Raw genomic sequence first — 25,426 nt, 5'->3', positions numbered from 1 at the left:
TCCAGCTGAAGAAAAGCAACCCCAAAGCATGATACTGCCACCACCATGCTTCACCATATGGATGGTGTTCTTTTGGTGATGCGAAGTATTGTTTTTGCGCCAAATGTACCTTTTGGAATTGTGGCCAAAATGTTCAACCTTGGTCTCATCAGACCATAACACATTTTTCCACATGCTTTTGGGAGACTTGATATATTGTTTTGCAAATTTTAGTCGGGCCTGGATGTTTTTCTGTGTAAGAAAAGAGATGTATGTCATATGTAGTACACAACCAGTACTTGTCAGAAATTCCTGCAGCTCCTTCAGTGTTGCTGTAGGTCTCTTGGCAGCCTCCCTGACTAGTTTTTGTCTTGTCTTTTCATCAGTTTTGGAGGGATGTCTAGTTCTTTTCAACGTCACTGTTGTCACATTTTTTCTCCACTTTTTGATGACTGTCTTCACTGTGTTCCATGGTATACCCAATGGTGTGGAATTGTTTGTGTGTACCCTTCTCCTGACTGATACCTTTCAACAATGAGATCCCTTTGATGCTTTGCAAGCTCTCTGTGAACCATGGCTTTTGCTGTAGCAGGCAACTGAGTAAATGTCAGGAAAATCTGAACTTTGAGGTTAAATCGTGTCTTTTTAATTGTTGGCAGGTGTGTACAGAAGAAGACTGAATGCTGTAATTAAATCAAAAGGTGCTTCAACAAAGTTTTCGTTTAAGGGTGTGCACACGTATGCAACTAGCTTATTGTACTTTTTTTTTATTTTCCCCTAACAGATTTGTTTGTTTTTCAATTGAATTGTACAGGTTATAGGTCACATTAAAGGTGAGAAAAGTTTTGAAATTATTTATTGTTGTCTCATTTTTTTATATCACAAAAACCTGGCATTTTAACAGGGGTGTGTAAACTTTTTATATCCACTGTATGTTCCATGAAGTTAAACCATGAAGTAAGCCCAGTTGTTAGACCAGCAAGGAAGGTAACCGTAGCAATGCAGAGCAAAGTAAAAGCAGAACTTTACAAAATGGCGAATTTCAGTGTAATAACCCCAGTAAAAGAACTGATTAAATGAGTATCCTCCATTATTGCAACTCATAAGTAAAGCTGAGATGATATTCAAATATACTGATCTGAAAGATTTAAGCAAAGCGCTTAAACATCCATTTCTTCTGATGTGCACAGTAGAAGTAGTAGGCGCTCTCATGCTAAATGCCACTGTTTTTTAGTCTTACAGGCAAAAAGTTCCTTTTGGCAAATTTCGCTGGATCACAAATCTTCATTGTTGACCACTTTCAGTGCACCATTTGGTAGATACAGATTTTTGAGAATGCCATTTGGGATAAATTCACCATTTTTTAAAGCTCCCGCGTTCAAGGGCAGACATGCTATATGCTGGTGCATGCCCTGACATCATGTCCCTTTTAAGAGGCCTACCAGTTTTCTGCCACTTGTGTGACTTGCATCTCAGTTCTAAAATGCTGGTGAAACATTCTTGTGTTTGGTGTCTTAAAGCAAATCTTCATATTATCCTTGTGAACAGAGAATAATGTGCCAGTGCCTACACCAACATTGTTTCAAATGTCTGGGAGGGGAACATAATGTGAAGCAGTATTAATGAGTGACAGAAATTCAACCTAGTGGTAAAGATCCAACTTCTGTCTGTCTAAAATAAACTTCCCAGGAACATAATTCATATTGTCAAAATAGATTTATATTCAGAATAGACAAGCAGCTCTTTGAGAATCACAAATTCAAGCTAACTTACATACATTAAACAAAGTAAAAAAGCAGCAGTTCATCAGCTTAGCTGGTACTTTTGAAACATTCTCCAGTCATAATGGATACACTTCAGCTGACTGCACTGTAATAAAGTCATTTATTTCTTTGGTCATCAAAATGACAACTCAGATTGCTACATTTTAGAATGTTCTCCATTTCTGAGTATGTTTTCCATGATTTCACACTCTAACACTTAGTAATTTTCCTTTACATTTCTCATTACTCCATTTAAAAACAAGATCAAGACACAATAGTAGTCTGCTTTTACAATGTTTTTAATTTTCTTTACTCCTAGTCATGCAGTGTACGACAATATCCTTTTGTCCACACAGCAGTTTAATCTTTATCTCAAACTGCTGCATGATGCTTGAAAATGATTTTGCAAAACACAAATATATTTTCTGGTCTAGCTTGCTTAGAAGAAATGTCAAAAAAATTCTATTTGAAGAAATCTGTTCTGACACTTGTGGTTTAGCATTCATCTGACAGTTCTCTCTCTAATTTATGAATTAACTTTTCATATTTTCTCAGGAAAGAGGGCACAGGAAATCTGAGCCACAGCTGTGTTAAGTAGCCATCTCACCACTCTCATTCTCAGACCAACACTGAGAAGTAACTCAGTGGGATAGACAGAAGGTGTAGGGAAAAATGAACACTGAGTTAGAAGTGTATGTATTGGCTAACACTCCCTCTATGTATTTATAACGTACTCTATGATTATTACTGATCCATTAGTGCCTACTTATTGCTGTGTTAATAAGATCCTACACATAAAGCACATCTAGATTAGAATTATAAATGCTGTAGCTAAGAGCATGTCAAAAATCTCCCTCCACAACCTGAAAATAGATTGGTTATCCATGCTCATGGAGAGATTATCAGCTCTTTTGGCATGTAAAAATCTGTAACTTGCTAAAGTATACCAAAATTATTTTTTTTTAAATCACGCCCCTATCTGGAATGATTTTGTAACATTAGCATCTCACTTATCCCCCTTTATCCTCAAGAATTAAACACACCTCTTATTTAGATGTGCTAATTTGAGAAATATGTCTGTTTAACTTTATTTTAAAAAGGTCAGAATTTAACGTGCATGAATTGCACTGCATATAAAATCCATTTGCATTAACCCTGTGTATACTTCTAGTTCTCCTTCTGCTCTCACTGCACTTTCACAAACCAGTCTACAACTTACATTTTGCCTCTGGTTGTCCTGACATGCAATAAAACATGTCTACTGCCACTGTCTTTTCCCCAAGTAAGATTTGTAATACCCTCTTACTATCTTTTAATTTGCCATACCTTGTGGCTATGGGCCATTAACTAGATTCACTTTTGAAGCCTGTTTTTGTTGAATTTTAGATCTTATTACTCATCCTTTGTTACTTGTTTCTCTGGGTGGTCTTGGAGCTGATGTTGACAAGTATGTCATAATAAACATGCCACTTCAATAGTGTCAGCTGCGAAGCTGCACTGCAGAATTTGTTTACTCACACATGCTGTGCATATTGTGAAAACTGTCTGGTAATGTAAACATGTATTGAACATTGGCATAACTATATTTTCTATAGGCAGAATTGCAACAAAATCTTATTATGCTTTTAAGTACTGATACCCTTAGTTTCAAAAGAAGAAAGTTGCCAAATCTGTTGTACTGAGTGAGTCGGTCTTCAGCTTAGTATTACCATAAAATCAAACTATAACTGCTAAATGTGTCTCACACATCCTAAGTAACCATCCTGCAAGTTGCATGCCTACATTTATCTGATGCATCATATTCAATTCTGCAAGTAGCCTCTATGCTTTCTCGTCCATGGTTTGTAATGTATGTTGTTATTTTAGCTTGGTTGTGTATCCTGTAACCAAATTAACCTTTCTTCCTTTGTCTATAATTAGTCCTGTTTATTTATATTCCCCTTAAAATTACTTGGGAATGACTAATGACACATTACTGAAATCATGAAGAAAAAATAATATAAAATATGCTTTTCGAATGTAATCACATCTAGTTTCCTGTATTTTCAGAAAAAAAAAACATTTTTGTGAAACTCCAAACATGCATATGCATAAAATAATCTGCATATTGTTCTAAAATACTGATTATCATTGGTTTGAAAAAATTGCCAGTTCTTATTCATTAACACCTAGGCTAATGTCCACCAGGGCCTTTATAAGCCTAGCCACTCAACCCAACCCAGTTGTGCCCCCATGTAGCCTAGGTGTCTAGTGCGAGAGGTATGTTAGTTAGGAGGTTGCTAAAGGTTTAGTGCAGCGCTGTCCCATATTGGTGAGTACTAGGTTCACTATGTATGAGCCACTGGTTGGATTATGCACTTTCTTATCAAGGGTATTTGTGTTAAAGTCCAGGAAACATTGTGCCTGCAGTTTGGAAGCAGTATATGTTTCCCGTTGTATAGAAGGGTATATGAAGTTTCCCATGAATAGGGCATTTGGTTGTATGGTGCCTCTAACAGGTCTAGGTGCAAGTTGTGGAATACTTGGGGCATAGATGATTACCTATAGTTTGCTCAGGTATGGTAAGGGACCTTATCTGTGATGATTTGCATGTTTATGAACTCCATTGCATCATCCTGTTTAACCAGTCTAGAGGTATATTTGTTGGTAATTTAGATCACAACACATCCACCTTTAATCCCTGTCTGTGCAGCTGATGGTATAAATTTGTAAAAGGCACTGAAACCTTGCACTGCTGGAGTACTTTCTGTGGCTTCAAAATATATCTTTGTAACTGCATAAATGTCTGTAATCTCCAGAGTGAGGAAAACTAATAAAATGTGAAGTTTCTTGTTAAGTCTCCTAGCATTGACCATTAACACCTTTAGGCTCCTTTGGGTTTTATTTCCTGAGTTGGTAGTTTTGTCAATTTGGCATTGCCTAAAACAAGGGTCTAAAGGGGTGGATAAAGTTTTGGCCAATATCTGGAAGCTCGGGGGGGGGGGGGTGCAGACCATCTTTGGCAAAGCAGTGTAGTCTGTTAACCATGTCCTTCCATGCTGACAAATATTGAATCCCTCTAGAATGTCACCAGATACTAAGCCAGTTGTTTGTCAATCATTATTTGTTCATACTATGGCATCATCTTTGGTGAAGATAGAATGCTGCTCAATGCAAGGCACATACTTGTCTGAGATGCATTCGGAAAGATCCACAGTGTCGATCTTCATATAGTCCAGTGAGGTACGTCTCAGGCCATTTACACTCTCAAATGGACTATGACAGACTCATACTGGTACCTATGGAGTATTGACTTGAGTGCGTGTTTAACCTGGTGGATACTGGGTCCAAATGAACAACTAACCATTATCTACACCTCTCACACTGTTTTAGTTTCTTTAAAGATTAAAAGGTTGTCTGTGAACATGGGAAAATCTATTGGTAAGAAGTGATTGGAGAACTGTTCAGTTTCTTAAGCTAAGGTCAGCTACTCCAGTCACTTGCTTTCGACTCTATCCAGTGAAACCTATGAAATTCCAGGTGCATTCCTGATAAGGACATGTTCAATGGCTAGTGAATAAAGAAAAGCTTTGTATAGATACTGAAGTCCTTCTCCACTGCCACAACTCCTCCTCCATTTGCTCTGCATTGCTGTCTCATAAATTTGCAGACAGATGAACTAATGTATTAGATTATTTTATTAAATGTCTGGCTTTGCCATATGTAAAGTTCTCACTTCTGTCTCAAATAACATTTTTAGATACACAAATCATGTTGCAGGAGTAGATTTTTATTCAGAACAGGACAGCTGTTTTCCAAGAATCACAAATGCAAACTACAAATACAAATCTAAAATGGCAAACTACAAAGGCCAAGTTGTATACAAAAACGAAGTACAAAATCATCAGTTTATCAGCTTAGATGCTACTTTTGGAACATTCTCCAGTTATAATTCACACTCTCTTTAGCTGACAGCAACATAATGCAATAATCTGTTTTGTCATCTGAATGATAGGTCAGATTGTTACATTTAAGGCTGTTCATTTCTGAGCACGTTTCACTTAATATTACACTCAAACTCAGTAATTTTCCTTTGCAGTTGTCTAACTCTCAGTAATTTCCCTTTGCAGCTGACAGTACTTTATGTATATAAGAAGTCAAAACTCAAAGGTAGTCTGTCTGCTTTTGCAGTTTTTTTACTTTGTTTCTAAGCCATGCAGTGTTTGATAATATCCTTTTGTCCACACAGTAGCGTAACATTTATTTCCAGCTTCAGCAGAACACAAATATATTTTCTGGCCTATCTTCTAAAATACTTCTTTAAGAAATCCACTCTGAAACTTGTGAGTTAGCATTCCATCTAACAACAGTTGCCCCCAGATGGCAAAATGATAAAGACAGTGCCTGCCTTGCACCCAGGAAGATGGTTTTAGTTGAAGTTCCCTTGTTTGATGATTGGCAGGAGGATTTTACATACAGTCCCCTGGTCTCTTATCAGTGTACTTTAGAAAAACAAAACATCAGAGAATGGGCATTGCCTAAGCCATTTATGAAGTAAATGTATTTCAGAACTCTCCATCTAATCTCTACAAGTGCTGGGTTCATCCTCAGCTAGTGACTACCAGAACTCACACCCATTTTCCATTGTGTCAGATGATGATGGGCCAAGAGGAGATGCACCCTTAGCTTCCATCCTGTTAGTGCTTTGTGGTATGTAGGCATCACTCATTCCCTGAATAGTCATTTGCAGTGAGATGTAAAACCAGCCTGACCCCAGGGGACCAGTCTGTACAGTCACTCATGGATTGGCTGGGGGCACTTGAGTCTGAGGATTCTTCTTGGACATCTCTGGTCCTCTTATAAGGATTTGATAGTTCAGACTGAGAAGGTCCAGTGGGACTTGCCTTTCAATGGCCAATAGTTCAGATTCTGGATAGGTGTTTGAAGTCTGCTGGAGAAATTAGGATCATGTCTGGCAATGCTTCCTTAAGGAACATGACCTGATACTACCTCTGGACTCAATGTGGACTTGTCATGGTATCAGGCATGCTGCTAAACATTGGATTATATCACCTGACCTCTGCCATGTTTCCATTTTACAGCTTTTCCCGCTGTCAGCCCAGGCACAAGTGTGTCCTTAAAACTTATAGAGAAAGGGGCAAGGGATGCCCTCCCGCTCAGGATCCTACAAGTAGTTTAAGTTTCTGTAAGCAGTTGTCTCTGAGATAGATGAGTACAGTGACTGCTCCCTACCTATCAGCTCCCCTCCCCTAGAAGTTCACTTCTTTGAAGAAACCTTAAGGCTTTTGAAGTGTTCTAGGAACTGACTCATGACACACTCCTTCCCGTTAGAAGTGTCTGTTCACCCAGACTCTGCTATCTTAGCAAACAAGAAAACATGTCCTTTCTACAAGGCCAGTGTAAGTGGAACAATCCCTTTCAGTCTAGCACACAACCCAGAGATTATATCATTTTGCCACCTTGCTTGCAGATAGTCTAAACCTTTGGAGATTATGCTGTACCATATTGGGATGTATAGCTCTAGGATCATCTTAATTATTCAAACTGCAGTTCTCCATAGTGAACAAGGCTTTGGAGAAGTTTTCCTTTCTCCATAAAGCTGGATTTGAGGAGGACATGGCTAAGATTGTATACAGTGTTTAGAGAATGTCTCCATACTGCTTGCTGTGATATTAATGCGCTGACAATGTTAGTTATGGCTGCAGGCTCAATCATGTGCCAGAGCAGGATGGTTTGGTTGAGGATGGTGCTTCCCAAGAAAGGGAAGACACATTCTGTCCACGGCAGGAATTCCATTTTGTCAATATGGCTTTGTGTAGGATATGACTGTGAACTAGAATAAACTTGTCAAGTATTTCACTGGGGGAGTACTGCATCTTGCTCACCTTTGAAGAACTACCTTCTCCTCATGGGAATTGAAATTAATACTTGATAAGTTTGCCCACCACATGCTTTACACCAGCTGGTACAGTAGCTTTGAATTTCATACCTTTGAAATCATTTTTCTGGTGGCTATCACCTCTTCTTCATGGATCTGAAATTTGCAGACCCTTTTGTGCATGGAATCATATCTGGCCTTCCATAACCATCAGGTTTCCTTCAAGACTAAACATTTCATCTAAAATGTGTTTTCTGAATTGTCCCTAGTCTATTCATCCATCTAGTTTATTTTACAAGGATGGAAACCAGAGCACATAATCTTTGCATCCTAGATGTACACTGTTCGGTTTTACTGGAAATGATGTATGAGTTGAGGAAGACCAAAAAGCTGTTTGTTTCCTTTATTCCATGGCAGGAAGGCTGTGCAGTCACTAAAAATCCTTTCCAAGCAGACTTTTAACTGCATTATCTTTTGTTGGTGGACCATTTACCACATACTGTAAAATGCTACAGCCAAGACATCCATTTTCATCCACCTGCTCCTTGCTTCACATTGGTGTTGAGCAGTACTGCATTCAGTTCAGCCATTTGAATTGTCTTGAGTGGAGTCTCCTGGGTATTTCTGTACATTAAGGACTCTGCCGACTAATGCTTTGGCTATTTGGCTGTCCTCTGGCACTTTCCATCTTGGCGGATTTACTTCCTGTGATTCAGAACAGTCACTGACCCTATAAGTAGGGGTCTCTTTATATATCAGTTGGTACACTATAATGTATTTTATGCTTAAAAGACATGTTCTTTCTCTATTAAATGATCTTTGAAGGGATGTACTCTGGTGTGTCCCTAATAGTTGCAATTCTCCTATGTTTGTGCAGCCTGTGATGACCCCACTTAACCTGGGGCAGTAAGTAAGGAGCCTTAATCCTCAACATGGTCTCTGGTAAGGAAGCATCACTGAAAGCAGAGATAGAAAAACACAATTTCCCCAAAGAGTACACCAGGAACAGGCTCCAGACCTGGCACTGGAGTTTATTCTTCACTCCGGGTCCCCAAATTAGTCTTCATATTAACCACTGCAGAGCACTATATCCCAGTTCTAGGTATTTGACACAGATTTACCTGCTGTGTCCTCTCTCCCAAATTATGTGGTAATGTCTGCCACCAGTCAGAATACCACAATACCCTTCAAAAGGGGTGTTCAGTTATATTGAGTAAAATCAAAATAAACATTGATATAAAACGTAGCATGCAATCCAAGCAGTTTTTGAATTTGATATTCATTCATACAAACACTCGTGAAAGCCTGGCACAGATTTACTTGCTATGTCCTCTTACACAAATTACACGGTAACTGCTGCCACCAGTCAGAATACCACAGTACCCTTCAAAAGTGGTGTTCATTTATATTGAGTAAAATAAATATTGATATAAAATGTAGCATGCAGTCCAAGCAGTAAGACTTTTTGGAGTGGCCCTGGTGTTATCACAGTAAGCATAAACATTCTCTTGTCACTAAAAATATTTTCTAAGTAACCAGCCACAATATAAGGTAGTAAAATATTTAATAAAATGCATTAAAACATATATACACTGAATAACTGATTCCAGTAAACCACAGAGTTTTACACACAGGACTTACAAAAATAATGCTGTAGGATAGGTTTCATACTGATTGAAAAAAACTCTAACTGTAGATCCCTAACTGTCTAAAAATTAACTTTCCCTGTCTAATCTGTTTAACTCAGGAAGGCAAGAAGATGCTCTTTCTTCTGTAAGGCAAAATAAGAATATATGTCCAAACTCCAGGCTGTTGTCTGATCCTCAGTGAATGGAATAGCATATCCTACTATTTCTGCTGAACAGCTCTGGAAAACTCTGATTGAAACTACTGGTGTGGAAAACAACTGACTAATACTACAACTACTACTGAACTACTACAGCAACTGTACTTTGACTCAGGACCTGCTTTTATAGCAGAATTTTTAAAAGTCACAGAAAGCTGTTGTGAGAATTCTACTCTCTCTTATCAGACTTTAGAAAGTAAACAAAATAGCTGCTGTGGAGATTCTATTCCTTTCAACTCTGGCACATGACAGCCACATCTAGGCCAGCTACTGGCATAACCTGCTTTCAGAATTCCTTTAAAAAAAATGTACATTTGGTCAGCCAGAAGAACACTGTTTGATTCAAACATTTTACATACGTCAAACCAATAATAAAAAAATGTAAACTTATCCACAAAACTATAGCTAGTCATGCTGGCATGTACAATGCAGGACAACCCACAATTATCCACAAGTACTGCAAAACTTCAACCAGTCATGTCAGCACAAACAACAACAATATCCAGTATCTTTACATCCCTTCCCCCTTTGAAGACTCAAGCTACATTTTCAAGTGACCCTAGAAAATCATCACTTGAGAAAAATGGGTCTGTCTAAAAATGTGTGTTTTGAGAATCCTTCTACACTGGCATTGCTGAAATCTGGACTGTGCCTAATGCAGGGGGGTCCTCCCCAAACATCTTCAAACTTCTGGAATGCCTGCTCCTAATCTATGATCCACATTACATTATCCGGCTTGTTTTTACTTGTTAAGTAAGTAAGGGTTGCAGCTATTGTACTATAGTTGGTCACAAATTTCATATAGTACTTTGCTGTCCCTAGGAAAGCTCTCATCTGCTTTTTGGTAACAGGAATAGGCCACACTTCAGTAACTTTCCCTTTGGCAAGTTCTGGCCTAATCTTACTACTCCTTACTCGATGTTCTAGGTAGTAGACCTTCGCCATACCCACCTGACACCTACTAGGTTTAATGGTCAACCCTGCCCTTTTTAATCTTCCTAAGGACTACCTGATCTGTGGAAAGTGCTTTTGCCAGAAATTACTGTAATTGGCAACAACATCCAAATATGCAAGAACATAGTTTGCTGCTCCTACTAAGATATGATCTGCTAACCTCTGGAAGGTTGCTGAGGCACTTGTCATCCCAAAAGGCATCATTGTGAATTCATATAATCCAAAAGGTGTTACAATAGCTGACTGATCTCTAGCAATGAGAGTCAAGGGCACCTGCTAGTATCCCTTGGTCAGATCAGTAGTGGTTAGCCTCACCTAGCTGTTCTCAGTCTTCATCTATTCTAGGCATGGGGTATGCATCTGACTCTATACAACTGTTTAACTTTCTACAGTCTACACAGAATCCTACACTACCATCCCTCCTCGGAACCAACACTACTGGGGAAGCCCAAGGACCAAGGGACTCTCAGACCAACTCCAGCTCCAAAATATCCTTCATCTCCTCCTTCAAAGTCTCAAAGTCTGTTTGACTCACTCAGACCCACATCCACATGGTACTGCACTAGGTTAGTGCACCCAGGTTTCCTGGTGAACATGCTTCCAAATTCCTGTAACACTGCTCTTAATGCTTTAACCTGAATAGGGGATAGCTGCTGAGATTTTGCTAACTCTTCCACAGAAGTGTCAGACCAAGCCTTACTGGGAAGGTCAGTCACCAAGTCACCCTCAGACGACTCCTGCCATCCACTGTGAATACTCAGCACCAGAGCCTCCCTATCATGATAAGACTTCATTATATTAACATGGTACAACTTACATCCCTGTTTATTTTTTAGCATTGCTCAGAGGTCCTGCAGTACCCTGTTACATTGTTTGCAATCCCAGGCCAATAAATATTCTGTGTAATGCATCTCCTGGTATGCTTTGTGCCCATGTGACCTGCAAAAGGAATGTGATGGGCTAGGCTAGAGGTGCCAGATGGTAGGCTCTGGGCACTACTAGCTGCCGTATTATTTCACCTTCTAGCCCTCCCTCAGGGATCCACTCTCTATACAGTAACTCTTTGTCATCTGCAAAAGAAATATTATAGGCTATGGCTAGAGATGCCAGATAGTAAGCTCTGGACTCTATCAACTGCCATATTACCTCATTTTGTAGCCCTCCCACAGGGATCCACTCTCTGTACAGTAACCCTTTGTTATCTGCAAAATGAATGTCATGCTCTATCACTAGAGGTGCCAGACAGTAGGCTCTGGGCTCAACTGCCATATTACCTCATCTTCTAGCCCTCCCACATGGGTCCACACTCTGTTCCAGCATACAGACTCCCCTTTGTCTTGAGTATGAGGTGCCTTCTTAGCTACCTCCCTCAAGCCTCGTAAAGTAGGGTCTGAAAGTTGTTCCTGTGTCAACTCTACTTTCGTGTCACCTCCAAGCTCCCCTTCCACAGGAAGCCTAGTATCCTCTGTCAGCGGTGCCTCGCTGCCATCCTAGATACCACCACTCACCTCTATTCTTGCAGTCACCATGTCCACAGGCACATCAGTACTTACCAGCAGCTGTGGTTCACCTTCAGGCTCACTGCTACAAGGTAGTTCCCTCCCTGAAGTAACCACATCACCAACCCCAGCTTCAGGCATGGGATCTGTCTGGGTCACCTCCAGGCTACCAGACCTACGTGACTGTCTCCAAGCATGACTGCGTGTCACTGCATGCACACAAAGTACTACACTATCAGAATCATTCCCTATTAAAACATTTGCAGGATATCTTCAAACACACCTACCTGCTTGTTCCCTTTTCCACGCTCCCAGTCAAGCTGAACCCTGGTCAAAGGTGTTTGGAATGGGGGCCCATCCAAAGCTCTGACTGGTGTGGACTGCCCAAGAAAGTACTTCTCTTTAACCACTGTAGTCCTCACAATGGTTATATGAGAAGCTGTCGCTCTCTTAGCAGTAGTCTGTCTTCCATCCACTAAGATAGGATACAAGTTTAGGTGATAATGTGGCACCTTTGTTGTTTTCAGACAACATATCACTGGCATTCTGTCATTCCCACTTGCTGACTCCCTCACCTTTTGTTTCTGACCTTGCTTAAATGGACATTTGTATATGCATGGCCGCTCGGATTACATTTGAGACATCTAATCCCTCATCCTGACCTTGTGCTTGAACTAGTGACTTCCTCTGTTAAAAATCACAAAGGCAGCTGTTAGAAAGAAAACACAGGAAGGTTTTGATAGTTTATTCAAAGTAGATTAGTGCTTTTGTCAAGTGTAATCACCAGACTTTTTTAGACACCATTAAAAAAGAAATCCCACATTTTATATACATATAAATAACACGTCATAATGCAGCAGCCAATAATTACATCAAATCCATTATGTCTATGCGCATGCCCCTTATGGACCACAGTGTAAAAACTGAAAAGATTGTTTTGTTTATACAACCTATGTATAAAAAAGTTTATAAATATACGTATAATATAAAAGATTATGAAACATATAAAAGATATCATGAATAGTATTTTGAAATAAAAATGAAAACAGTAATCTATCATAAACTTTAAGTTTCAATAGACTAATAATAGACACAGTGTCATTTAAACCGGGTGGGGAGTTAGCACCGAGATAAATCTGCCACCACACCTCCTTTTCTTCTAAATATATCTTCCATGTACCTTCCCGATACCCAGTTGAAACCTGTTGTAAAACCACAAATTTAAATGTATTGTCAGGATATATTTTGATATGCCTATATAAGGCATTGGTTTCTTTATATTGGGAAGTATCATACATATGTTCATAAGTCCGCTGAGACAACTTGCGTTGGGTCTTCCCAATGTAATATGCTGAATACTGGGAACATATGGCAATATATATTACCGCACGTGAATAAGAACTGTATTTCCTTTTAATGTGAATGATTTTGTCATGTAATTTTATATTGGACCCAGAGAAGATATATGGGCATTGATGGCACATCCCACAAGGTGCCATCCTGCCAGTAATTGAATTTGAATGATGTTGCTTCTCTAAAATGTTCTTAATATTAGGAAAAGAATGTGTGGTGACAGATTTATCTCAATGCTAACTCTCCACATGGTTTAAATGATGCTGTGTCTAGTACTAGTCTATTGAAACTTAAAGTTTATGATGTATGACTATTTTTATTTTTATTTCAAAATAATATTCATGATATCATTTATATGTTTCATAATCTTTTATATTATATGTATGTTTATAAACTTTTTTATACGTAGGTTGTATAAACAAAACAATCTTTTTTGTTTTTACACTGTGGTCCATAAGGGGCATGTGCAAAGATGTAATGGATTTGATGTAATTTTGTGTTTGGTTGCTGGATTATGACATGTTATATGTATATAAAAGGTGGGATTTCTTTTGTAATGGTGTCTGAAGAAGTCTAGTGATTACACTTGATGAAAGCGCTAATCTATTTTTAATAAACTATCGAAACCTTCCTGTGTGTTCTTTCCAACAGCTGCCGTTGTGGTTTTTAACAGTGATTTTTTGGCTTTCGGCTTCTCCTGTTACTGGTGAACACTGGCGGAGTGCTTTAGGCTGCCCCCATGGGTTCCCCTTAGGTACATGTGCTGCACTGTGTGTCCCTTTCTTATGCAGTGGTGTCCTACTTGCCTAGTAGAGATCACATTTTTCCTCAACTCATTTGCAGAGTTACAGTCGCTGTCTGCCAACCAGATCCTCATTTCCTGAGGCAAAGTTCTGAGAGCTTGTTCCCTCATCAAAAGGTCTGACAGTCCTTCAAAAGTGGAGACTAGACACCAGCTCACCTATGTATTAAAGTAAGTACTTAAATCACAGCAAAAGGATGCAGGAACCGAAGTAAATGTTCACAAACTTCTTTATTCCACAAATATACAAGCCAGAATGGCCCCAAACGACCAAACAGAAAATAAAATAAGTTGAGCGTGCTTCTCTTTGTTTAATACAAAGCTTCCTCAGAACAAACATGCTAAAAACCTTACCCTACTTTTATATGAAATACTAAATGATTGGAATCAGTTAGTATTTCATATAAAAGTAGGGTAAGGTTTTTAGCATGTTTCTTCTGAGGAAGCTTTGTATTAAACAAAGAGAAAGCGCGCTCAACTTATTTTATTTTCTATTTGGTCATTTGGGGCCGTTCTGGCTTGTATATTTGTGGAATAAAGAAGTTTGTGAACATTTACTTTGGTTCCTGCATCCTTTTGCTGTGGTGTTGTGTTCTTCGGTTTGGGCTACTTGTATTGTGTTCTTAAGTACTTAAATCAACAATGTAATCATATATACTTTTATTTGTCTTGTGTATATTTTCGCAAAACTTTTTTTCCATACATTTCAGGAATTAATGTAAAACAATCAAGTAGACATGGTTTTACATGATCATAATTCAAACGGTCAATATCGGGCAGTTTAGCAATTGCGTTAACAGTTCTATCATGGAGTGAGGGGGGTCAGGAATCGTACCCAGAACCCTTGGTTAACATTATGCTTACATACCCTCTCAGATTTATATATCAAAGTCATCTTCCTCCCTGAACTGAGGAAAAAGTTTACTGACCTTTATGGCTTCTGGCGTTCAGTCATTCCCTTCCCCTTACCTCCATGGCCCTGTTGAAGGGATAAGAAGCTCCATTTCATGCTGTCTCTATCTCTAATTTTCTTGAGCTTCCGTCTCCAAATGCTTTTTCTCCAGTTACTTTTCCTACTGATGCTGCTTCTCTCCCTCTCCTCAGCCTCCAAACATTGCCGTTCATGCTGATGCTGCTTCTCCTTCTTCCTCTCCCTTTCCTCAGCCTCCAAATGTCTGTCTTCTAGTTCAAGCTGACACTGCTTCTCTCTCTCCTCAGTTTCCAGTTTGAGTCTCCTTAACTCCAAATGAATTTTTAAGTCCTTTGAAAAAAAAGGTACACTGTTTTTCTCGGCAGGCTGCTTATCCGTAATGCCAGACTAGATATCCTGTGAGCTGCTGGTCTGCTCTGTAGCTATGACTAAGGCTGAGATCATTGCTTCCTTATTCAGATTGACATGCACCAGTCCTTTGGCTTTGCACAACTTGGCCAACTGGTTCCTGGTCAGCTTGCTATAATCCTCTGCTGACATCTTTGCCATCTGTCTCTGACTAAACTGACTGAAAAATAATTAGAACTGCTGTGAAATGAAACACTGTATATTTATCTTGTGGCTGTCGAGAGTGCACACCTCAGTGACAACTACCCACAGGCTACAAAAGCTCAATTAAATTCCCACACCACTGGCACCAAATAATGTGATGACTCCATTTACAGGGGGCAGTAACTAAGGAGCCTCAATCCTCAACACTGTTGCCGGTAAGGGAGCATCACTGAAAACAGAGATAGAAACACACAATTTTCCCTAAGAGTACACCAGAAACAGGCTCAAAACCTGGGACTGGACTTTTATGCTTCACTTCAGGTCCCCAAATGAGTCTTAACATTAACCACTGCAGAGCACTGTGTCCCAGTTCTAGATATTTGACACACTCGCTCTTAAATATTTGATACTCATTCATACAGACAATCTTGGGAAAGGCTGGCACAGATTTACTTGCTATGTACTCTTACCCAAATTACATGGCAATGGCTGCCACCAGTCAAAATTCCACAGTACCTTTCAAAAGGAGTGTTCATTTATATTGAGTAAAATAAATATTGATATAAAAAGTAGCATGCAGTCCAACCAGTAAGGTTTTTTGGAATGGCCCTGGTGTTATCACAATAAGCATAAACATTCTTAGGTTATAAAAGTATTTTCTAAATAACCAGCCATAGTAGAAGGTACTAAAATATTTAATAAATAAAATGAATTAAAACATATATTCAATGAATAACTGATTCCAATAAACCACAAAGTTTCACACACGAATTATGAAAATAATGCTGTAGGATAGGTTTCACACTGATTGAAGAAAAACTCTAACTGTAGATCCCTAACTGTCTAAAGATTAACTGTCCCTGTCTAATCTAATTAACTCGGCAAGGCAAGATGATACATTCACTTTTGTAAGGCAAGGTAAAACTATATGTCCACTCTTCAGGCTGTTGTCTGGTCCTCAGTGACTGGAATAGCAACTCCTACTATTTCTGCTGAACAGCTCTGGAAAACTGAGTGATAACTACTGGTCTAGAAAACAACTTACTACTACAACAACTACTGAACAACTACAGCAACTGTACTTTGACCCAGGACCTGCTTTTATGGGTGATTTATTTTGTTTTTAAAGTCAGAAAGCTGTTCTGAGAATTCTTCTCTCTCATATCAGACTTTAGAAAGTAAACAAAGTAGCTGCTATTCTATTCCTTTCAGCTCTGGTACACAATGATATCACATATAGGTCGGTTGACTGGCATAATCTGCATTCAGAATTCTAAAAAAAAAAAAAAAAAAAAAAATGTACATTTGGTCAGCCAGAACTCTGATTCATACATTTTACATACGTAAAACCAATAATCAAAAACCACAAACTTATCCACAAAACTATAGCTAGTCATGCTGGCATGTACAACACAGGGCAACCCACAATTATCCACAAGTACTACAAAACTTCAACCAGTCATGCCAGCTCAAACAATATCCAATATCCTCACACACCTCATCTATCTAGCCTCTACTGTTGGAGGTCCCATGAGCTGAGGAAGTATGTGCTTGCGTATACCTTACAGGCTCCTACTTGAGCTGAAGGAAATGTGTTTACTCAGTTATTTGGGGGGGGGGGGTGAACTGGATAGCTCAGTGGCTGAGTAGTTACAGACAGTGCAGCATACAGTGGCATAGGGCAAGTGCTCTCCTGAGCCTGAAAGTGTGTGGAAAAAATGGAGATTTGGAAATAGAAGTGGGGATGATACAAATCAGTGACCCACCAAGAATGGGCCCCTCATAGATCAGTTAATGGATGATCTGGTTCTGTTGTGTTGATAACAGAAAAAGAACAACTGTACCTTATAAAATAAAGCTGTACCTTATAAAATAAAGCAGACTTGACTGGATATTTAAAGGGCAGGCAGATTCCGAAATGACATTGGGTTTATTTTGTTTGCTTAAACAAAAGGTCCACATTTGGAAAATGTGGATCTCTTGTGTGTGTCTGCTTTATATGAGGTTGGGAGGAGAGCTGTAGCCTGAAAGAAATTTCAGAAGTTTAAAATGTTTGGAATTTGCTGGATTTTTCTTTTTCATGAATACATCATGTATAACACTTTAGAAGAAGAATAATTGTTAGTGCAGTTGCAGTGTTCTGCTAAAATGATGCGAGTGCCTCTTGATCTTACGACCTAATAACCTGTGCTGCAACAAAATTTAATTCACTTTACTTGCTTGCTTTTTTATAAGTTTTTCTTTTTATCTTTATCCATATCAAATTGGACATCCAGTCCAGTTGTGCAGATATTTAAAAACAAATGACTTAGCCACTGTACTGATATACAGTAAACCTTTAGATATGTCACCATTGCTTGTATCTCATAAAAAAATTTAATTATTAAGGCAAAGTAAGGGGAGGGAAGGGAAAATTTGGAAGAATAGCCAACATGAAGTCATAATAAACTTGGATCAAAACTGTGCCATTTGTTAAGATTGATACAACTTGCCAGCAGTGGTAAAAGCACTGTTCCGTGTGAGATGTGCCCTTGCATTGCTGTGCACACACCAGGTGCAGATACCTGTACATATCAAATGCACGGCTTCAAGCAGTCTGTGGCAAAAGACTGTGCTTCTCCAGAGGACACAAAGCCATAATGGCTTTGAATAATTTATTGTTAATAACTGCTTTGCGATCATGATTGCAGAAGCTATTTTTAAGCAGCTGGCACCTCATTATGAGGTGGCAACTGCAGTTAATATTGCCAAGTTTTTTTTAAAGCACGTGTGTTGCCAGTTGCTTTATGTAAAAGTATTTTTATACCCCTTTGTCTTATACAGGTCATAAAACAAAAACAGTTTGTCAGACTTTCCTCATATTTTACTCACATATGACTACAGAATACAGATAGAATAACATTTTATTTTTCAAGTGGTCTCTTTTAGACATTGAAATAAACTAGCCAGGTGTGTCAGGTTGTATGGCTTTTGAGAAAATGAAATGGTTAGAAGAAATTCACTGTATTCAGGCACAAACCAGTTTACATATTTGATATAGTTCCCTTACATACATTTCAAACCAAATTCTTTTGTGAACATTTCCTAAAATTACTTGGAGTAATAATAGGTTATTTACACACTTGTTTATAAAGTGTCTAACTCAATTTGAGAAGGCTGAGTCAGCTTGAATGATTGTTCAACTTTAAAAGTTTCTTTGAGGCAGCTTCAGAAAGTTCCTTTTGTGAATACAGCTAGTATAGTTAGAACCACTGTGTTTCATGGAATCGTGTAGTATTTATTTATTGGCATTTATTTACTGGGAAAGTCCACTGGGCCCGGGAAGCCCATTTTCAATGGAGGCCCGGGGAGAAAAGTTGCGACATAAGACTAACAAAAGGAATTTCAAGGTGCCAAGAAAGATTATACAAAATACAAATATATCATAGAAATTACATAACTTGTCATACATCAAGGGCAAACAGAATTAATACAAAATGAGATTGTTTAAAGTCATAGTATAAAAAAAAAACAATATCAAGGAATGCATTACAGAGCAGAATACAAATTAGGGATTAGAGTATGAAATGAGTTAAGAGAATCATCTAAGATTCAATTAGGGAGTTAAGTGATGTCAGTGTGTGTGCCTGAACAGTTACATGTCCACTTGGAGAGAAAATGATTGTGTAGTTCATTTTTAAAGATGGGCACTGTTCTACTCAGATAGATGGGAGTAAACAGTTCCATGTTTTGGAAATACTCCAGGAGTACAATAGCTGATCTATGGGTAGCTTGGGTTTGTGAACTTGGAGAAGATATTGGTGTTCAGACCTTAAGGGCCTAGTAAGATTGTTGATCGAGAGTAAGTTTGAAAGCATGGCAGTCCTGTGGCTTATGAATCAGTTTGTGAGTGAATGTGAGTTGACTGAGGAGAAGGTAGCAGGGGAGTTCCAGCCATTTTAATTGTTTTAGGGCTATGTAGTGGTGTGTAGAGTGATGACAATTTAGCAATCTTATTATAGCATATTTTTAATTTTGTTATCAAGGAGGACTGCAGGTTGGTTAGTAAAGGGGCACAGTAGGTTAGCATTGGTAAAAGGTAAGTTAGAGCCAAAGTTTATTTGGAAGAGAGCGAAAGGAATTTGTTGCGTCTATAAAGTACTCCAAGTTTTTTAAGAGTCTTGTTCATATTGTTATGAATATGAAGATCAAATATGAGATTTTCATCAGTTGCTACCCCTAGCAATTTGGTATGTGTTACCAACTCAATTTTGGTAGAGTTACTAGAGTATATTTCAAAGCTGGCTAAATTAATAGTGTTTCTCTTAGAAGTAAATATCATAAGTTTATTTTTTTAGGGTTTAGGGATAGGTGAGTTTTGTGAAGCCATTCTTCCACAATAAAAAATGCAGCATGGGTGGACTGCTGTAATATATCTGGGTTTTGGGCTGCATAGACAATAGAAGAATCATCTGCATACTGAACTAAGGAGCTTTGCTGGATGGGTTAATGTAGGTTGTTGATAAAGATGTTAAACAAAAGAGGGCCTAAAATAGAGCCTTGGGGTACTCCAGTAGGGTTGTGCAAGTACGGAGAGATAGAGTTCTGCCATTTGCCAGTGGCCTTGCTTGACAGCGGCACTAGGAACTAACTTTGGGTGGCATAGTGCCAGGGAATCTTATATAGGCTCCAGGGCCATAAGCCTAGTACATACCTCTGAACAGCCTGTTCTCTGTTGGAGAGGTAACTTTTAAACCAGTTAAGAGATTGGAGAGATAGACCTATGTTAGAGAGCTGGGATAGGAGAATTGGGTGAGAGATGGTATTAAATGCTTTTGATAAGTCCAAAAAAGGGCAGATGCAATGTTTCCTGAGTCACAGGTCTTAACTATGTCTAAGAAGGAAATTTGTGCAATGGAAGTGCTAGGTCCTGGACGGAACCCATGCTGAGTATGAGAGAGAATATTGTATTTTAGAAGGAAGTCAAGGAGTTGTTTTTGCAAACATTTTTCTAGAATTTTGGAGACGAGGGAATAGGTATGAGACAAAAATTAGAGATGTTGGTAGAGAGGCTGCTTTTGTGAAGTGGCAGGATAATGGCTTTTTTTTCAGAGGCTAGGGACATGAGATTCTTGAATAGATCTGTTTATCAGAATGCTAATAGGATAGGTGACTGAGTCTACAGCAAGTTTTAGAAACCTAGCAGGAATTTTGTCAGCAGAGATCTAGAGCATGGCTTTAGCTTCATGAGAAGTTTTTTGATGAAAAAAGTGGGAATGGGAGAGAGATTGAAAAGGGGGTTGTGAAGTCTGTTGGAAGCTAGAGTAGGGGAAATAAAGGTAGTTGGAGTGATGTGGTGAATTATTAGTAGAGATGGCAGAGTTCTGAGGAGGAATATGTTGGGGGAAGAGAGGGATGAAATTGACTGGAGAGAGGAAGGGAAAAAGTAGCGGTGATATATTGGCAATGGTATCGATGAAGAAAGAATTGAAAATGCTTGCAATTTTTATTCAGGAGGTTTGTTAGGGTATGGACAGGGGTTAGGCTTAGTGCCAGAGTACAAGAGATTCTTGACAGAGGACCAGAATTGTTTAGGGTTATTTTTCTTATTTATTTGCTGGTTCCTGAAATAGTGCTGTTTATCTTTAGAGACAAGTTTTTTTTTAGCTTGGTTGTGGAGCTGTTTATAATGCATGTGGTCATGAGTATTCTTGGATTTAAGCCAGAGTTTCCATGCATAGTTCACTGTTAAGTCAGTCTTATATTGGGTGCCTTTATAAACCATGCCTCATTTATTTAACTTTCGAGGTGACTTGAGTCTCGCAGTTAGTGCAGAGGATTAAGGCTATGTGCTGTTATGAACTAATTCCTGTGGCTACAACCTTAATGTGCCTACTGTGTAGCCTTGAGCATATTACTTAAACAGTGCTTTGGGGCACTTAAGAATTTGAGCTAGGGTCTTTAATGGTCTTCTGGACTTCATGCATAGTTATTGCTTATGAAGCTATGAGCATTTTGCATCTACTGATATCTTTTTTTAGATTACTATTGTAGTATTCCAAACTGTTGGGGTATCTCACTAAATAACTTGGACATCTGGCTGGGGTACCAGAGTGAAAAACTTTCCAAAGAATGATATGACCAATGGATGACCTAAGCCTGTGGGCATAAGGGTACATAAGTGGATGTATGAGCATAAATCCTCAGACTAACTCACTGCCAGTCCAAACTCTGGTCTTGCACGCGGTCTGTTCTACTTGTAGTCGTTGGTGCCATTGACCTTCACTGGCTTAGATAAGTGCCCCTTTGGTGAATCTTACTTGTTTTTTCTCATTTCATTGCTGTTTGTTGCTCTGTTAGATGCCAGCTTGGAGGGGAAAATGTGATTGTAGTAGGCAGATTCCCTGCAAGGATCTCCACCCCCAGTGCCTTTTAGCAGCATGACATAAGAATTGTATGATCTGTCAGCCCTTTGTCCCTAAGATCTTGTGTGTGTGACCTCACCCAAGCAAAGATGGCAGCCTCTTCAACCACTGACATCCTACCCATCCAAAAGAAAAAGATGGCCTAGGCTTTATGTCATGACTGCCCAATCAGACTCTGACATACATGCAAAGGTCTCAGAACTAGTGGTATGTTTGATTTCTTTACAGATGCCTACTACCGCTGGAAGCCAGTACGCCATCAACATTTGCGTGTCAGAACCAGCTGAAGCTACTGGTGATGGTAAGAAGGCAGAATCCCAGTTTAATTATTTCTGAAGGACTTAAAGACATACTGCAGTTACTCAGAGAGGAAATACCAGAGTTTCTTACTGAGGTCTATCAGGGGTTAGAACCCCCTTGTTTAGAGAAAACAGATGTTGCTCTTAGAAAGAAAAAAAGACAACATGTTTACTCTCTGCAGATGTCCAAGGAAAAGGAGTGAGTGGATTTCTTACAGGAGTTGTTTAAAGCCATGATAGCACTCAGGCCACCATCCTTTGCAGGGCCTACTCCCATTACTAATTCCCTACCATTCCCAAAAGAGACAGTTTGATTAATCTTCTAAGGATGAAGAGGCTGAATCAGACTCTGATAAGCACTTTTTGGTCTACTTTTCCTACATCCATTCACCATGCTAAGTGGCTTCCGATGACAAAGACGCCCTTTCTACTGACTCCCCTTGTTGAAGAAGCTTCATTTAGGAGAGCTGTTGTTAATATGCTGAAACATTTTGAATGTGAATCAAAGGACATTTTTGAGGTTCCAGAATGATAGCTTGTTGGAAGAAGGCACATCTGCTCCTGCACCTATGCCCAGAGCCAGATCATGGTCAGATGGGGCCTTTGGCAGGGTAATGGATCAGCAGTGTCCCATTACTTGGCTATTTCTTCCCAGTTACCATAAACACTGTTCAAGCCTCTCCATGCATACTGGCTTCTACTTTAATTCTACACTGATTACAGATATTTGAACTTAATGTAAAACGTTTATTTAAAATTTTATAGCACAGACACTGATAGACATTCACTAAACAAAACAATACAGTCGCACAATGGAAACAAACTTAGCATTAAAACTTCTCTGCCCTTGAAACTCACATTCAGTGAAACGACTTTGAAATTTATTTTATTTTTATTTTTTTTAACATTTATTTACTGGGAAAGTCTGACTGGATAACAAGAAAAATTCCAACTCCAAGAATGCCAATACTTTATTACAGCAAAGCTTTTGGATATAAATCCTTCTTCAGTGCATAATACAATCTATAACATTCTTTCAGTTTTTATAAAACTAAATTAAAATCATGTCAGCATGGCCAACTAATCACATCGTCTCTGCAATAATTCATTTAACCATTTTAATGTAAAGGCATAACAATTATTAAAAAATTTCCTAGAGTTACTTAAAACATACTCTCACTTTAAATATATAGTTCTAGTATGTATTTATAAATTAATCTATCAAACTAATAAAATATTTATTATAAAAGCATTATATTACACTTACATATCTTAAAATATTTTTATATATAAAAATACAAACATGCACATACATATACATTTGAAAGCCTAGTGCAATTGCATTTGTTTGGTTGCTGGAACTGGCTTAAGGCTAACCATATTATTCAACCCTGGTTGTATATCTGCTGGCAGTCTTAAGATCCATGCATATTCTTTATTCTCCAATAAATTATTAGTGTCACCCCCTCTTACTTGCTTATACACTGTTTCCATCACCCTAAATTTAAAAGTATGCTCAATGCCTTTCTCCAGAATGTGCTTACGTAGACCATTTTTCTGTATTTGTCTACATATCTCTGACTTATGTTCTATTATTCTTTCCTTTAGTTTCATTGTGCTTTTCCCAACATAAAATGAAGAACATTTTAAGAAAGTTGCAAGATATATTACATATGTAGTATTGCATGTTGCTGTACATTTAAAAAAATATTTTTTATTTGAAACTGGATGGGCAAATATATTATTGTTTTTCATGAAAATATCAGTACAGCAGCTGCAGTTCAGACATCGATGCATACCTACTGTATGCATTTTTTTTATTTTCCCCTGATGCTTAAAAATCTTTATAGCACAGTCACGTTTTTAAGCTCTTTAAGTTCCTATATGTAAAATTTGGCCTATCGTGAAGTATTTGACGTAATTCTGTCATGGCCATCAAGATATCCCAATTATTCGCAATAATTTTTATTACTTCCCTAGTCTTAGTATTTTAAGTAGTTAAATATCTAATTGTATTACCTTCTTCGCTATTCACTATATTACAGGTATAATCACTATTAAAAATGGGTTTTGTTAATCCTGTTCTGTTGTTACAGACTTCATTTACCAGCTTGTCAACCAAGGATTCTCTGTTCATCTCTCTCTAAATTAATTTGCCATTTCAAGTGTTTACACGTCATTGGTGTTTAACCTGCTAGTTGTAATAAGGTGTGCTTTCACTATTCCTTTAAAAATATAGGGGGGCATACTCCCTTTATGTACATACCGGTTAACTTGCACTTCCTTTTTATAAACACCTGTTACAATTGCATTCCCTTCCTTTTCAAGTAACACATCTAAAAAGGGTATTTTTTTGACTTAACATTGCTTTTTAAAATCTAAAAAATGTAGTGGTACTCTCTAAATAGTCTACATATTCATTCAGCATTTGCTCAGTACCATTCCATATAAGGAAGCAATCATCAACAAATCTTCGATAAAACAAAACCCTTTTATTCATAGCTTGCTCCATATTAAATATAACTGTTTTCTCCCACTGATGCATAACCAAATTTGCATAGGTGTTTGCCATGGGGAGTACCCATGGCTACTCTAGCTAGCTGTATATATGGTTGCTCATTAAATAAAAATAAATTTTTAGTCAACACCAAATTTAGTTTCTATTTCACTAGCTGGCATAGCTGTTTAGATAGCTCTGAACTGCTTCTATGTATTTGGATTTACGGTGAATAATTAATTGATCTCTAATGTTACAAACATAAAGTCATTACTTTTATTCATCGTATTCCATTCTCTCAGCTTGATCAAGAAATCATTTGTATCCCTTATATAACTCTGATTTTGTGGTAGAACTTTACTTAAACACTTGCAAATGTATAGAAACAGGTTCTGTTACCCAGCCTTTCCCTGAGACTATAGGTCTCTTGGGCGGCTGGATCAAAGATTTATGGATCTTTGGTATTCCATAAATCACCGGAGTTTTTGGACAAGGAGTAGTGAAAAAGTTAAACAACTCTATGCTAATACTATTAGTTAATTGCATATCATAGATAAGCATGCTATATTCACTTATACATTTCTTAACATCCATTAAGCTTATTCTCTTAAAGGTTTACATCATCCAAAAAAGCTTGCATTATTAACATATAGTCTGTTCTGTTCATCA

At 38.3% G+C, this 25,426-nt stretch overlaps 1 protein-coding gene across 1 annotated transcript in view; it reads left to right on the top strand.

The window, feature by feature from the left end:
• LOC122797055 (transcription initiation factor TFIID subunit 4B-like) overlaps positions 1-25,426 on the top strand; it is a 1,206,007-nt gene that overhangs the window by 675,155 nt on the left and 505,426 nt on the right. The window lies entirely within an intron of this gene.

This window comes from Protopterus annectens, chromosome 3.part0 (genome assembly GCF_019279795.1).
Source record: "Protopterus annectens isolate FY-2018-M chromosome 3.part0, PAN1.0, whole genome shotgun sequence".
Lineage (NCBI taxonomy): Eukaryota > Metazoa > Chordata > Ceratodontiformes > Protopteridae > Protopterus > Protopterus annectens.
This window is presented reverse-complemented; position numbering and strand designations above follow the sequence as displayed.